Below are 18,127 nucleotides of genomic sequence, written 5' to 3'. Positions count from 1 at the left end.
GAAGTATCAGATCCGAACTCAGTATCGGTAGATACTCAACATTAAATGTGTCAGATTAGGAGCAAAAAATGTGGTCGGGACATCCCTACTCCTAATGCCTGTTAGTATGACAAACTTACTAACCATTTAGTCTCTAGACTCTGTTGGCAGCATTGGCAAGCAAATGGGTAAAAGTCAATATTGGTTTCACAACAGTCTAAAAATGTAAAAATGTATGATTTGTACATTTTTAGAGGATGAGATAAAGAAAAGAGTGTTCCCATTTTTTATCATCTATCACACTAAACACCTTCTGAACAGCTATCACTTACAAATGCAACACCATCAGTAACTTCATGCCCTCTGTATGTATCACATCTATTCTATACCAACACATAGGCTTTTTTCTGACACTACTGTGTAAATTGTATAATGGGCATTCAGATGACTATATATTTTTCTATGTCTTTCTAAAATATATATATTCAGTGCTTATGGTGAAGGTATGTTTCTTTCTTTTTCAGTGTCATTTGTTGTTCTTTCAGTAATAACAGTGTAGAGTTGTTGTGTAACAGAAGAGTTTCTTTCCAAAATAAAATATCCACCAGCTGAAAACCACAGGTCAAACTCCCAAGAAACTAAATGACTGCAGACATTTGTGGTTCCGTTTAAAGTGCAGAAGATAACTCATATTTGATATATGAATTGATAGCACTCGGTGCTTTGGGGGTAGCAAAAGATTTTTTTTTTTTTAATGAAATGGATATGTACATTTTTGGAAATTAGCTCTTTAATTAATTTGTCTCTGATCTGTTTGGTCTCTCATTAAGATAATAGACCCTGTACAGATGAGCTGCATTCCACCTGGTTACCCATCATGGCTAATGACATTTTTACCCATAGCAACTCCACTGTGTGTGTGTGTGTGTGTGTGTATGTATGTATGTATGTATGTATGTATGTATGTATGTATGTATGGTGTGCATGTGCGTGCGTGCGTGCGTGCGTGCACGTGCTCTTTATCTTGCCTGATATTTTACAGAGGTGGTGGATCCCACATTTGGCCCAAAAATACATGGTACCCTCAAGAAAACAAGTATGTGTGTGCACACGTGTGTTTGTGTTGTATGGAAAGACCTGTTTTCCTTCATCTTTTTGGAACATATATACACACACTGCTAAAAACACAAATTGAAGGTATTGTATCCTGTGTCACTTTATTATATTGCTATATCCCCAACACACCACCCACCTGGCCCTAAAGTACTACCTGTTGTAGGCCAGGTCACATTAACAATGTGCACTAGAGGAACCTGCACATAGACTGGCAGTTCTTAGGTCCTGAGAACTCAAACTTTTTTTGAAATTCAGGCTGTATTACCCTTTATAAGACTGAATAGTCCAAGGTACAATAATATGAGGTAAAAAAAAAAAAAAAGAACAGAACCATTCACCAGTTAATCACGTACTGTAAATCTCCAAGATTACATTGACTGAATGGAGAAGTAAGCCGAGGTTTCTCCAAATGAAAGTTGAGTTTAAATCTTTTTGGTTTACAGTTTAAGCTTACTGTACAGTGAGTGTGATGAAGAATTGACTACACATGATGAGGATGACCCCAAAATCATAGATGCAAATGAAGATGTGCCAGTCAAGATAACTTGTCTGGCTATAACCCAAAGCTGTATATTTTTTAAGAGGGCAGGATGCAAAGATGAACTTCATCTAGTGTGATGCTGGGAACACCCCGGCTGGTCTCCTATAAATTAACAGTCACTATTCTGCTATACGCTTTACAGCTCACTGGAAATGTATTTTATGTAACAAAATATTTCATAAAGAGATGTATTTGCCAATGCATAAGAGGGAATTTATATTATTTAAATCTATAAACACTGTAATCAATTTTTGAAGACCTTTAATAATTTTGGTGGTAGTACCCTTTCACGGTGATGGTAATTGTATGAACTTTTGTCAGTATACTGTGTTGGCTTTTGCAAATCCAAAAATTTAATCTTTGTTTAGGTTTGGGTTAGATTCTATGTAGGTATAGCTAATATCTGGCCAAAAAGAGCTACTGCATTTTGATGAGTATTACTGCAAATTCTCTGTCTGTCCCTGCCCCCGCCCCTGCTAATACAGTTTTCTTGATGTGTGGGTATATGGACAGATTTATCAAAAGCGTGATTACAATAACAAGTGAATGTATAACTGTTTATTGTTGGTGCAAAAGTGTATAAAATATGATCTTAAGCCCTTTGCCTTATTTTACACTGCCAATCAAATGGTGTATTTCAGGAAGACATTCTTCAGGAGGTTATTATTTCTGGCTGATGAGTGTCTACTAATAAACTGTCTTTAGCATTTTCAATGTATGTTGTCTTCGTTCCTTTACCTGCACTGGTAGTTTGAGTGTCTTAAGTCCAATGTGGTTTCTGAACTTGGGAGAGTCAGTAATTGAGCTAATGAGCACCGGGATGAGAATCAAGGCTTTGCTATGGCTCACTGTTTTTTCAGTACATTTGTATTTGTGGCTTTTTCAGGTTTGTTTTTTTAATGCACAAAAGACCAAGCATCTTCATCTTCTTTGTTTTCCTCGTGGCTATAGGCACAGCAATGCCTTGAGCTAAAGGCTAATGTCAGCATGCTAACATTCTCACAGTATTAGGTTTCCATCCAAATTAGAGCTGGGTTCATTTCTGATTTTGCCAGTGCAGTCCAGTGTACATGCTTAAACCAGTTTGATTTTATGTGAACTGGCTGAACTGGCATTTATCATTATGACATGCGCTGCCAAATTAAAAAGTACGCTACCTCACAGTGCTACATCCAACTCATGTAGTATTAGTGAAAGGAAACAAAACAATGTGATTAATATATTATTTTTATACTCAGACTCAGACGGTGCCATCAGTTTCTGATGGGTTGTGTGCCATTTACATCCAAGCGCAGGCAGGTGTCAGCATAATGAAGGAGATCAGATTTCAGTAGAGGTGGGAGGGGGACAACTGGTCTGTGTTTACTTGAAAATTCATCTGTTTTTTGGGGAGGGTGACGACATGGCAGAGTTAGTCTCTCACGAAAACTAAAACTGCGCAAATAAGACAACATTTTGGATTTGAAGCTGACAAAAGAGATGTGCTAACTGGCTGCAACTGCCGTTTTGAGCTATGTTTTTGTTGATTGCTATTTTGCTAATTATTCCCGTCTCTCACTTTAAAAACTCTGCAACTGACGAACAGCTGATTCATGAAGTCATTCTGAATTCATTGAAATGAGGTATTCTCTATTAGATAGCAGAAGATGGCAAGTAGACTTTTAAGTGATTATGTCTCCTTTGTGATCTCGGGCCCACAGCTGATAGCTACATGGTTTATTTACATGACGCAACAGAAGTGCATATTTAATGGATTCATTGTGGACGTAGAGCTCCGATGTTATGTGGTGCTACAACATAGTCAAACAATTTATTAATATATTACAGTTATTTGCTCTTGGATTAGATCTGGTTAAGTGTTCTGTGTGCAAACATAAGCATGTCAAAAGCCATCCACAGACTATGATGGGAATGTCACTAGCTCTGATGGTGCTAAATGAAAAGTCAAGGGGTCATAAAATTATTACAATTCTTCCTGTGTGGGAAATAGATGTCCAATAGTTGTTAAAAACATGTCCTCTAAAGCCACAGACATCAACCACATGCTGAAAAGTAGAGTATATTGTCCAGGAAGAACACATGTTTACACAAGATATTGTGCCAATCCATCTAGTAGACTGAGACATTTCACAAAATAACAGTAAATGTACACAGCATCTGGCTGCGTCCCATTCCAGCTGTGCTCAGGCTCCGTCACAGTTTCAATGTCCACTGGAAACATTTCAGAAGCGGAGCGTCTGTTCTTTGGCAGCCTCACTTATAATATAGTTTAGAGTTGTTTGCCAGCATTTTCTGTGTTATACAGGCATAAATACACGTTAGCTGCTCATTTAGATGTGGCGACAGATGCTAATTGGCTACTTGGATATGACAAATTTTTGTTGCTTCAAAACTCCTCTGAGAACACTCATTTTAAACGTCAATATAGTTGTTTGTTTTGTCTGATGATGTTGTGATGTTGTGATTTGTCTGATGATGTTGTGATCATACAATAATAATGTTCTGCAGCTGCAGCACTCCTGCTGGTCAACACAGTATTTATTAGCTGCGATCAGATTTCACACTCGTTCTGTTGTCTGATAACAGGAACAGAAAAAAAGATGTAAATGAGAATGACTATATTTTAAATTTGGCTGCATGAAAACACAGTACAGGTGAGGGCAGGGGGAACATAATGGAGGTTTAGAGAGAGATTCGGCCTCACTCATCTCCCTCTCTCACTGCTGTATATGTACAAAGACAGAAACAAATCGTGCATCATTACAAATTCATTTTAAGTGAATAACCAGAATATACAGCTTATATACATTCCAAGTAAATTCCATTCTTCAGAGATGCGAGCCACTCTGGCAAAAAATAGATCCAGCACATTAAGATAGCAGTGCATGGAAAAGAGCAACACATATGATGCAAAGGACACTGACCCAGTGAACATGTCTGCAATGTGACAGAGCCCGAACGTGATGCAGGCAGATCTTGTGTACGCTAAGCATGTGAGAATGTAGTAGTTGCGCTATAAGAAAAGTTTGAGGATCACGTAAGTCAGTAAGATATAGCATCTGTATAGCCTCCTGAAACCGTGGCTTAACACAAGAACAACCATGGGCTAAAAACATGAAGCCAGTGCTGTAATGCCAAAAAGTGAAGTTCCTTGAATGGCCACTTGAGGCTGACACCTAGAGCGGCTAAATGCTCAGTCAGTTAGAATTCACCAACTCCATTTTCCTCGTTTCATAGTCAATAGATTTTTTAAATGGGTTTTTAGTTACAGAGACTTTAAACGTTTTGTTCTAGGACATAGAATATGTCAGTAAATACTCCATGCTTGAACGCTGAAGCTTTTATGTGTCTTAAAAAAAGTGGTTGCTAACAACTGGCTAAACGAGACTACAGAATGTCATCAAGCTGCGCAGAACACAACTGTGCAGCCTCGTAGCAATGGCAATGCGACCGTAGTGTAGTTTGTTGCTGAACAAAATTTGTAAGTATCATAAACATTTGTTGACCAAATAGTTTATTTTCTGCAATGATCCATACTCCAATGGAAAATTCCCATAGGCTTTTTGATGAGGGAACCAGGGTGACGCTAGCTTCTAGGTTGGCCTACAGAAAAACATCATCCCTGGGGTTCTCTATTTGAACACCCACATTTACAGCAACAATAAACATGTATACAGCCTGGTGCAAACCTGGTTATGGTCTCTGTAGCTAATTTCAACATTCATGACAACTGTATGGGGGTTGAATTTTTATATAACTCAGCCAAAAGTATTAAAATTATCCATTAATTAAGGGCGTGTCCACTTTGAGTTAGAGGTGTGTGGGTGCTATCCCTTCACAAGTCATCACCACTGCAAAAATGTTGATGAGATAACATGACCACGGCATAACTCCAGATTCACAGGCCATGGGCGTAGGTGTAGCTGTAGCTGTCAAAATTTCAGTGTTTTTTCAGTTATTGAAATGTAATCATGTAGTTTAAATTAAGTTTAAATTGTTTTGTTTTTTCACCTAAAAAAAAATCTTTTTCAGTGTTTGGATATACTAAACAAGCTTCTGAGCACTGGGATGTGAAGTTTTTCAAGTAAGTTTATTTCGTTTCAATGATTTTCGGGCTGTTTCTCACTGGAAAAATTAATTATTATCATTATTATTATTATTATTATTATTATTATTATTAGTATTATTAGTATTATTACAGTAAATGCACTGTGCTAACTACGCCAGCAGTTAGCATTAGGGTAATGACCTCCACCCTGTTTTTCAAATGTGGTGGCAACAACTATAATGGCAAACTAAAGGCTTTTAAACCAGAGTCCACAAACCAATGGACGATGTCACAGGATACATCCATTATTTTGTACAGTTATTAATACAAGCTAATGCACACTGTGTAAGCATATCACTACAACCCACTCACAGTTGTCCTGTTTCTTTTTTGCTCTTTTTTAACCAGCACCAGTTCACTAAATTCATGTTGTTATTCAGCACAGAATTAGAAACTGAAGTTGTCAGAACTCACACATAAGTACGTTAACAGTTTTAATGATGCACAGCAGCAGAAGCAAACAGCCACGTGTTTCAGCCATCAGCATTTCTGGGACATTTGAGGGTGTGACCCCTTAAACCACAGCAGGAACCTGCTGCTGCTTTTCTTTTGTTTGATTAGTCAGCATAGACCTCATATGCATGCATTCAATCATCCACTACAACCACAGCCTGCTTCTTCTGGCCACTGAGTAACTTTACAGCAATGAATGAAAGTCATGAAACTACACAGAGCAGCTGACAGCCCCAGGTGGCAGCAAGGGGTAACTTAAAAATGTCATCATAAAAAGGGTAACATAAAACATAAAATTGTGAGATGAAATTATGGGTCGGTAGCAGTGAGATGTTTATTGCTTTTTCATTCTTAATTGATCGATGAGTCCATGTCTCAAAAGATATCAGGGATAACAGAGCAAAGCATTGTATCTAATGCTGACAAGAGCATCTTTCAAAAATTGTTTGCTGCCAATAAAATGGTTTCAATTTCACTTTAAAAGAAATCCTCTCTCTTACGCTCTTACACTGTTATGTGTCAGCAGTCTGTGATGTTTGCCAGGGGGGATTTTGTGATCATTTCATGTTTTGGTGCACAAGGTTCCTTCAGTTCGCCTCAACTACCTCATGTAGTGGTTTCCAACATTTCCCAAGATGGCTTTTGAAAAATCCTGGTGAATAACTTCTTTCATCTCATTGTTGGTTTGATATGAGGGAGGAGTAAGAAACAACAATAGCAACACACTTTCCAATTTTCCAAAGCTGTTTCTTGCAATTAAGTTTTATAGTCACAACAAACAAAGTGTTGACTATGACTCAAAACAAGGTGCCGCTGTTACCGCCTGCTCTGTGGTGGATTCTTCGGCGTGTGATTACTTGGCATTGAAAAGTTACACCATTAAAACCATTATTTCCCTATGGTGCAGCACGCCTGTCAGGTGTTCATCTGTTGCTGCTGAGCAATGCGTTTTTCTGGTGCTTTTGGGAGCGCATAAAGTTTTAATATATATTATATATATTTTGTACATTTTTTAATATTTTTAACTTTTCTACTGTCGCAACGCGTCTTACTGTGATCAGCCCGGATGTGATCAATAAGTTACCTTAGTCACTGACAACAGGTCCGTGAGCTTAGCATAGCAGCGTTTAGCTTAGCATCTATTTTTTACAACATTGTTGTAAAACTACTTAACTCTTAATATTACATGCCATTTCCAAACTGCCACTTTGAGGACTGAAAAATGGTGCCAATGCAGTAGTGCCAAAAACTGCAGTTTTTTGAACAGCCATTTGAGGCTGGCTCTAGCTGTGACTCAGTCGCCATAGACCTTTATATTAAAATGGCCAACTTTACAGCAGCAATTAAGTGGTTATGGAAAATGAACAAATGAATGTAATGGGTCCATGAGCCAATGGGTGACTTTCCTTTACCTATACATCCATAATTTTATACAATTTATGATTATCAAAAGGGATTTACAAAATGCTTAATTCTAACAGGTATGTGAATCTCGTCTGGAGAAATATTTACTCACATATGGTTAGAAACAGAGGCAGAAAACTGTAGCTTGCATTCAACTAACTGCAGTTTTTATTCTGAACTACAGTTCCATAATAAAACATATTGCACTTTGACTTTTTGACCTTTGTTGCTTGTTATTCACATCCTGTATTTTCAACCCTTTACATTTGCTTGTTAATATTCACATAAACACAAGCCTGTTGGGATTTTTTAACACTTCAAGTTCAGTCACAGTTTGCCCACAGGGATGTCTTAGATCCACTCTGTGCCACGGAGGGTTGGCATTCAGATCACAGTCCTCGGGGGTAACTATCCTCACATCACCTCAAATAACTGTCAGTGCACTGTTTCATGTCTAGAAGTGAAACTTTTCATTTTCAGATCTAAGTGCTTTTCGAATTGGTGCTTTTATTCTTCCATCATACGAAGCAAAGAAGTGCCTGTTCTGAGAGAGATTATTTGCTTCATTTCCACTCTGTGATTAGATCAGAGTGGGTACCGTATGGTGCCTGAATATGCACTCATTTGTATGATTCTCACACGCTCTACCTACGTTTAAAAAAGATGGGAAAATCTGTCACAGCAGCATTTTTGTCATACTTGCGTTTTGCCTTTAAAATGACTTGTGCTAATAAGAACAAATAACAGGCTCACTTCTTTTGTTGTTGCGCCGGCATATATACTGCGTGTGTGTTTGCATGTGAACGTGACGATTATGTTTATGTCTGTGTGGCAGATGAATATTGCAGCACAAATTGATCACTCTGTAGAGTTAGAAATTTGATTAAATGCTCAAGGCTGATTTCCGCAACAGCTCTTGTATAAGTCATGAGAGCACTTTGGGGGAAGTTAAAACTGTGAAGAAAACAAAAGCCATCCATTTACCTCATTAGTGTGCGTGGAAAATCTTGACATGCTTTGAAGAGAACGTGCTTGTGTAGCTAAATCAGCTTAAGGGCCCAAAGCAGACATACGAGGCAGGCAACCAAACATCTTCCCAGAGTGATAAACAACCTCGCCTTAGTTGGGAGGACATAAAAAAAAAAAAGAGAGAGACTTTGCTCCATTTTTCAAGTATTACTATTATAGGTTCCTCAGTTAATCTTCATGTTTGCCTTCGAGCCAGCATTAACATGGCTGATGACAGTTTTCTGCTGATTCTCTGACGACAGGGCTCCATCGCACACACGTGCACACTGGCGTATAGCACAAAAACTCAGCTGCTTACACACTCACAATGGCAACAACTGCATCAATGCCATTAGCACAACAAAAAACAATTTGAGGGGGTCGACTCTTCGGTTCGCCGGGGCGACATTTGAGAGGCAGAAAATATTTCCTCAAGCGTCAAACACAAAACTTCTCTGATTCACGTGCATGCCAGGTTAATTCTCCCATTTCACATGAAATCCTTGTTTGTTTTGGCAATGCGTTGCAGCACGCTCCAGACACGTCTCTCAGTGATATGAACCTCATTAAAATGATTTGCGGGAGCCCTGTTATTAATCAAGAAAAGCAAAATGACAAGTGGGATTTTTATTTATTTTTTTTTTTACAAAGGAAATCTCAAAGCCCTGTTGAGGAGATGTGCTTCTCCCTGAACATCTCGTTTGATTAACCAGCCTGGCCCCTTTTTATCGACACGCTGCTCATGCTGGAAACAAGCACTTATGTATCATTTGGCAGAATGGAGCCAGTGATGATATCATGAAAATGGCTTCAGAGAAATCAAATCTCAATCTGTCATTATTTCATTTTGCCTTATGTGATGCAGCAGGGGATTATAATGCCATAAATCGCCTCCATTTGTAAACAGTGTGCATTTAACTGCTAAAAAATCGGACACTCGCTTCAGCCAGAAACATTTAAGAATGATTTAAATGTACAATTGTTTTAGACTCACAATTTACACATTTGAGACGGCTGTCTCTGAGGTAAACCTTTTACAAAATGCAGTTATGTTATTAAAGTGCATTGATAAAAGCTGGAAAGCCCTGCTGTTTGTCTCATACTGTAGACATATTGTGCATAGCCACATGATGGCAGTATTGCATCTAAAATATTACAACACTGCTTTAGCTGAAGAACATGCCCCCTTTCATTCACATAGAGATTATGCGTTATATAGTCATGTGCACTTTGCAACCCAATTTGCTGCCACCACCTGTCATGCTCCTGTTTTGACACTAAAACAGCCATGAAAGCCATTGAAAGTCATCTAATTAAGCCATACGCTGGTATTGACATGAATTATGCAGCAGCTTTAATGAAGTCAAATCAATAAACACAGGATCTATAATGAAGCCAGTCACACAAGCTGCTCTGGGCAGAGAGAATGGTTCTTTAACCTTGGGGCTGTATCTCTACCTGGCTGACAAAACTGCCGTGAACTGATGAAACATTTGGGTTGATGAAATAATCCTCTCGCTCTGCTTTGTCATATTTATACCATCAGCTCTAATGACAGCATATTGTGGATGTATTTTTAATGTAAAAACACATCGAGGGTTGAGGCAAACATCTGGGTGGTGATGCTGATGGACAGGAGGAAAGAGGAGGTAGACAGAGACGAGAGAGCAGACGATATATATTGCGTATAACATTAAAAACCCATCCACCAAACACCTTGACCAGCAGTATCCTGTAACATTCACAAATAGTGAAAGATATTGTTGCATTTTCACAATAAAGGCAAATTAGCTGTGTGGGTATCAATCTGAAACACATACTGTGTTAGAGAGGTAATACATCTATTATTCATAGACCCCAAATTAATAAGAACAATACAGATTTGTTATTACTTTTATTGGCATGAGAGTCATGTGAGTAAGCTTTTGCAGTTGATTTGTGATGCAGTGCTGGTTGCTTGTTCCTAATGATGCCTTCCAACACTGAGCACGATGTTCCACTGTTGAACACAACTTTGCCAAGTCTCTTGGCTGCGCAAGAGAAAAGTCATAGGACATCACACACTTGTTTGTATTTCAGCATGATGATCAGCAATTTGTATCGGAACAGCAAGTGATCAGATATAAAAAATATGAATTTGCCTCAAAAAAAAGCTTAAACAGCCAAGATATTAAAATTCTTATCCGATAAAAAAGTTGTTACTGTTTGCTTTTGAGTATTTAAGTTGCCAAGAACTTTGAGAAATCCACCAACAGTATCTTTATTTGCCTGAAACTTAATGAGGAAAATGATTCATGGGAGAAAACTGCAGAAAGAAATTCCAGTGGAGTTTTGTTACACTACAGAGTGCAGTGCAGTTAACCAGTAAGTTGAGTGATAGGCAAATGAGAATTAAGTCTCTGCAAACCAGTCAAGTTGCAGTTACAGTTTACATTCATTTCTGTCCAGACTCATTTGAAGCCATGACAGTAGATAACACTTCAAATTTGGACGTTTCTGCAAAACAACTGCATATACTTAAACACTGACGCTTCAAACACATCTTCCCCATGGCAGCACAAAAGATCTATACAATCAGTAAAGTTTCAAGGTCACTGACTCAGAGTCTGACCAAATGTCTCTGCTTCTGAGTTATGATGTTGAATAATAGCAAGAAAAGTACTTTTGCAGAATATTATGATGTGAAGCTGAACTTTGACCATACATTGATTATAGAAATGTGTGTTAAATGTTTGTCATAATTAGCATTTGGATCTAATGGGGGGAAAAATGGATGGAAAATCTAATCAGTTCATCCTGGAGTCCAAGTGGATATTTGCATCAAATTTGAGGAAATTTCTTCAAGGCCTTTTTCAGATATCAGGTCCATAAGAACAAAACAGACACATGGTCAAAAATGATCTTGATCTTTGACCATCAAAGTCTAATCAGTTCATCCTTGAGTGCAGGGGGACGTTTGTGCCATATTTTATGAAATTTCTTAAAGGCCTTCTTATATCACTTTCACAAGACTGAGATGGAGGCATTGTCATTGACCTCGAACTTTGACCATCAAAATCTTATTAGTTCTTCCTTAGGTCCAAGTGGACATTTGTGCCACATTTAAAGAAATTCCCTCAAGACCTTCTCGAGATATCGCATTCACGAGAATGGGACGAACAACCCAAAAATAGGCTTATAATGCCTCTGCACCGACAACAGCCATGGCCAGAGTCATAAAAAACATATCCACATCTAAAAAGGATTTCTTTAACACTTTGGCCATTTACTCGCCTTGCATTGGTATTTTTTATCATTCCAAATTCCATACTGTACAAACAAATCAGCAAAAGTGCATTGTCAGTAACACCATAAATGAAAAAAAAGAAGAAAAAAAAAAACTAAACTTAAACCGAAATTTCCTTTCAAGTCTTAATGCCCGCTGGTGAACAGGCCTCCAGCCACACTAACCAACAGAAGTCCTCCTAATTTAATGTCTGTTTCAACAGGAACACAGCTGCAGCGCCACAGTCTCCTTCACCTATTCCCGACCATACAGTGTTGCTTCACAAAGAGAAACAACAAACATTCGGGAGGGAAACATTTTGCGCTCTCCATAAAGCAGCTGGGATCCCCTGCCGGTTTAAAACAGCTTGGGTTCTTCATCAATAAAGGTGTATCACACATCAGAGAATGTGTCAACCTCTCAACTTTTATTCACTTTGGAGCAACTCTCAGAGCTTCATCTTTACTGAACGTGTTTTCACATTCTCCTCTTGTTTCCTCATTGCTGGCAGCTCTCACAAACACCCGGAAAAAAAGGCAGCCACTGTTTCTCTCTACCACTCCCTTTCAAGGAGAGAGCCGAGCTTTCAATGAATCACCCCCCCGCTCCCGCCGTGTTCTGAACTGTGTCTTCCCTTCGTCAAGCAGCGTGAGTGATGGAAGTGACAGAGAAGACACCTGCCCTGAACCACCGCTGACAGAGAGGGAGAGAAAGAAGGAGAGAAGTGGAGAGAGGGAGGCGCATTGCCTGATGGGAGAAACACACAACGAGGCAACAAACTTGCAGAGACTATCACTTATAGTGACAGGCCAGGAGGTGCCGTGCTATTAGCAGGCCGTAGGGTAGGCCCTGAGCGCGGCCCGTCCTACCTACGATGGATGGGCCTCTCTCTCGGGACTAAATTAATACTGGGAGTCGAGTGAATTGCTTTTGGAACAATGTCCTCCTAAGGAGCTAATCAGACAGGAGTTATCTAGAAGTGCCTGTAGGCTGGCTGGCGTGGCTGCAGCTCTGTGGCTGCCTGGCAGAAGGCAGGTGCACCACGCCGACTCACAGCAGTTCATTCCCGAGCAGGACACAGCGGTGGTGTTATTCATTAGACTCTGGTGATGATGAATCCCAGGACTCTCCAGAGAGAGTTTTCCTGGAAGTACTAGTAACGAAACGTGATCACAGGGAGGTTTTTAACTGAGCTTCAATAGCAAAATGTTACATTTTGAGTCATAGTTTGAAATTATACCAAAAATGATTAATTTTTCAATAGTGAATAATCACAATATTTTGATAGTTAAATGCGATCAATTGCATTTTTTTTACACAATTTTTTCAGTTCCATTATTTTTGCATTTCAAAATTGTTTTGAAGTCCATAATGACAAGGTAAAGCAATTCTTACCAGATTATCTTGATTAGGAATCAAATTACAGCAAAAAAACTGCATGGGACTAACATAAAGTGGACGTGTCTGTGAAGAGGAGACTCATGGGAACCCACAGATATCTAGAGGTCAGAGGTCTCACGGCCCCTTCGAAATGTCATGCTATTTTTCCATCGTCAAAATTTAGCCTAACTTTGGAGCATTACTCCTCACTGAGAAGCTAGGATGACATGGTTGATACCACTGGATTCCTGAAGTCTTCTAGTTTCAGTATCATCACCGTAGCTTTAACGCTCAGCCCGGAACAGCCTCTTTAAGACAGGAATGTCGGCCAGCAATTAACGTGATTAAAAAAAAATTAAATTTGTTACACTTTGTTTGTACATACCTTAATCACACCTGGATTACTGCATTTTTAGGGCTGACAGCCCCTAAAAAACTAATTTCGACAATAAAGTAACCTTTTAAAACATGATCTAATTGATTATTTGGTAACTTGGGCACAGGAGATCAAGCTGTGTCACCAGAGGCCTGACGATACAATATTATTACTATACATAGTCAAAATACAATTTCCAATTTCGATTTTAAAATGTTGCGATATGCTTAGTATTTCAATAAAATATATGGCAATATATTATGATTTATCACCTTTTTTTAAATGTTGCCAACATCTGTTTTATTTTATAGGTTTTTGGTCTGCTTCAATAATTTTATTGCAGCAAAATGTATCTAGTAGATGTAAAAAACAAAGTGTATCTAGAAGACTAGATTATATTATTCCAGTGGGTTATCAAAAGTTTAATTTGTAGTCATAATTTAAATTATATAATTTTAAAACATCAATACGTGGCATCCCTGTAATGATAAGATATTGTCACACAAAAATATTGCCATAGTATGCTGTATCAGTTTTTTCCCACCCATATCAAGCTGTAGAGAAAACACTGACATACTGTGAACTTATGAAGTTCATATGGTGAGTGCTGGCAAAGTAATGGCTGCAGAGCAGCATCAGCTTTCATTTGATCATTTCTGGCAGATGGTCACTCTCCTTTTAACTCTGTTTTGCTCTCCACTTACTCCTGAGGGAAATATCTGGCTCTTTAGCTGCTAAATGCACCGCAATGTTCACCAGTTACTCTCCAACTTGATTTGCTTTCTATTTTGTGCAGAGCAGGTTGCGAACAGCTGGTTTATCAGAGCTTTTACACTGAAAACAGTCTGCCATGATGAGAGTTGTGAGAGTGAGCCCAACAGCCCAGTAGACAGACCAACATTAAACGGGGAGGTATTCAGTTTCCACAGGCGGGGGGGCTTTGGCTAAATCTCTATATGACAAGAAAACCTAGACTACTGATATTATATTAAATTATCTAAGCAGCTGCTTCGGGCCCCCGGATCGCTGAGGTTCCCCTCGAAAAAAAATATTTTTTTAAATTAACAAGAGACAATAGCAACAATTACATCAAACTTCTAAGGAAAAAAAATGCCATTTCAATTTTAAAAAAAGTGAAGAACAATGAGCTCAAAGACCGACAAAGTAATATACTGTCCCCTACAAAACAAGCGCTCCCGAATTACTTTTTCTCTTTTTTTTGTATTGAATATCATGAGTTAAACAAAATGAATGACCAAGACAATGAAAGTCAATGCCAGCTGGGATAAATATCTTCACAAGCTATTCTTTGACAGTTAAATCACATTTCGAAATCAGTTTGATAGGACCATTCATTGCTTTTGGGGGTCAGACAAAAACTGTGCCTACTGTAGTCTATTTAAAGACAGTGTTGCTTCAAACCGGTCCCACTTTGGTTTTTATGTAATTATTTATACATTATGTGTGCTACTAATATCACAATACACATTCTGTTTCAGGGATGGCCCTGATCACAAACTCAAACCCTTATTAAAAAAAACTCACTGTATATCAGAAAGGGCCAAACATTTTCAAATGCAAAATATATTTTTAAAACTCTAATGCTAACACTAATGAGCAAAAGTAAGAATGATTCTGAAGGAAAAGCTGATTAATTCTAACAAAATGCCACAACATAACTCACAAGCCTGAGTTTAATCGTCACTGCCAAGTCTAGTTTTGCATAAAAACTTTCAAACTTCCAGTAAAGTAATCTGCCTTAAAAACGGGTTTAGAATACATTTTAAAAATAATAAAATAAATATTTAAAAAAAAAACCTCAGCTACACTTGGACTCGCCAGCAGGTGTTGCGTCCTGGTGCAGAATCTCCTCCCCTGAAGTCCTCGTCCTTCCGCTCAGTCAGCCAGTCCCTCTGAGGCCTCAAACAAACGCCAGCTGCGCGCGACGCAGGACGCATGGACCGACGGTGGTAAGAGGACGCTTCTTCTTTCTGGAGGTTTTACGTCAGTTGGTATCTTTTAAATCGCATCGCTGCCGTCCTCTGGTTTTAATCGTCCAGTGTTTCCCTTTTCCGTTACAGCAAAATGTCCCGTTGCTTTTAAAAACGTACATATCACTTTCCTCCCTCCACCATGTCCACATTCTCAGGACGTCTTTAATCCTCCGGCCGTATTCCTGCCATCGTAACGCTAAGTGAGCGATTCAAATCGCTGTTACTTGTTCTTACTCTACTAATAGTTAGTTGTTCTCCTCTGTTGTTTGAAAACACTGATAGCATTTAACCCTTGACCTGACTTACATGTGTTTAGACTTTTCCCACCAGTGAACAGTAAAACTAATTCTAATTCAAATACAGATGGAAAAAGGGACAGATGTAGCTAACAAAGGAAACTGGCTTTTTGTCTCTTGGACTTACTTTCAGACAAACCAGAGAAGATTTTAAAATATCTCATGTCTAACAGTACTTTGCTTATTGTCTGTAGCACAGTGGCTTCACAGCAGTGGAGTAATGCTCCATATCAGAGGTAGAAACTGACAGGATGAGGTCAGAGCTGAGACAGAGGGGAAAGCAACACTGCACACACACACATGAATGCACCATAATGATGTGTGAGAGAGTAAACTCTCTGGTTGCTTGCACAGTGGAAACCCAGTGTTACTTATGGCCACTTAACACAAAGTGTTGGTGAAAGAAAGCAATGTCTCTGGGGCTCTGGCTTCTCAGCCTGCATCAGGCCGACCCAACAGAGATCAGTGCCTCTGGCGAGCCCCAGCTTCAGTTCTGTCTTCCCCTCTGGAGGACTGCAAACACATTCAGACTGCGATTCACTGCACAGATATATCATAGGTTAACAAGCCCGTAACACCATATGCAACAAAATCTGAGATTGTGGCTGTGGTTGTAATGTTGAAGTGATGCAGATATATGCTACCAATATGCAGTGTAATCGCATCAACCTTATTACATCACTATTAAGCCAGTGACGGAAGCACTCAGATGTTTTTCTATAATGAATCCACTGATGTCAAAATGCCCCATTACAAGTAAAAGTCTTACCAAGTATTACCAACAAAATTAACAATCAAAAGTCAAAGGACTTGTCCTGAGTAAAAAACGACCCTGTTACTGATTTGTCGCTATGTATTGTATTCTTAGATCGCTAACACAGTTGCATCAATGCATAAGTAGCATTTTACTGTTGTTAATGGTCGACAGACAGGTAGTTTAATGCAGTCATGATATGATTAATGGTTAAGGAAAGAAGAAAAACAATGTCCTGCCACAAAATCTGAATTATTTAAGTCTCAGTGGTGGAACTGCTACTTTTTTATAAAGGTTCAAAAACCAAAAAAGGTTAGAAACCACTAAAGTTACCATTAGCAATGTATTGCATTTTATAATCATAAATATATTGTTTTAATTATATACTTGTGTTTTTTTTCCTAAAAATAATAATACAGCTTGGCTGCATTTCACTATTGTCCTTCATACCTCACTACATTAATCTGACAGCTATGGTTACTAGTTAATATTTTGGTTTAAGACTGAAGTTTAAAGTAGTATTAAAGCTACAGTTGGTAACTTAAATAAACATACATTTTTGCTACATTTGATGAAACTGTCACAATTTCCTCACAGTGGTACATGAGACAGATAATCTGTGAAAAAGGCATGTTGCTCATCCTCCTCCGAATCCGCTGTTTTCCACCGCACCTGATGGAAAACAGCCAATCAGAGCTGAGGACTCTAACAGCTGTTTATCATGTCAATCACTGCTTATGAACTGCGGTCAAACTGCAGTGATGATCAAATATGAACCAAGATTCTGTTACTGCATTGACTAGTACTCACCTCAAATGTTTTCTGAACTTATTTTAGTTTACTGATTAGCTGTAAAATGAGAACATTTATTACTCGGCTTATCTTTTTCGAGTTAGGACAACTTTGAATGAAATCAAGTGCAGCGAACACGCTATATTGAGATAGGGAAATTAGCTTTAATAACTGATGACATGAAAACATTTTTTGAAGTTGATTTTTAAGTTTTTATGAAATGATACTCACCCTGAAAATGTCCTTTGTGACATAGTTGCTTGGCCTACCTGTCCCTAAACAAACAGTCTTAACTGTCTGAATTTATTCATGTTAAGTGGTCAGGGGAGGGAACTTGAAATCCTGAACTCGAGGGGGCAGAAAAGTTAAATTATCAAGCCAGCTTGAATTTTGTTTTAAATCAAGTGACACAGAAATTTGTATTTCAATATTAAGTTGACATTATTATCAACATAATTACGCCAGCACAACTCTTCAAATAATGCTTGCATTAAGGATTACTGAGTTACTTTTTAGAGTGCCCACTGGCCTCCTATAGGCTCTGATTGTTGTTGGGTTTTTTTGTGTTGCAAATTCAATTAGAAGCAGTAGGAGTAGGAGGGACATGTTTTTTTTTTTACACATATTATGTGTCTCGTGTACTACTGTCAGGATATAGTGA

The sequence above is a fragment of the Plectropomus leopardus genome, chromosome 1, assembly GCF_008729295.1.
Source record: "Plectropomus leopardus isolate mb chromosome 1, YSFRI_Pleo_2.0, whole genome shotgun sequence".
Classification (NCBI taxonomy): domain Eukaryota; kingdom Metazoa; phylum Chordata; class Actinopteri; order Perciformes; family Serranidae; genus Plectropomus; species Plectropomus leopardus.
The sequence above is the reverse complement of the archived record's forward strand: the minus strand, read 5'-3'. Positions refer to the sequence as shown.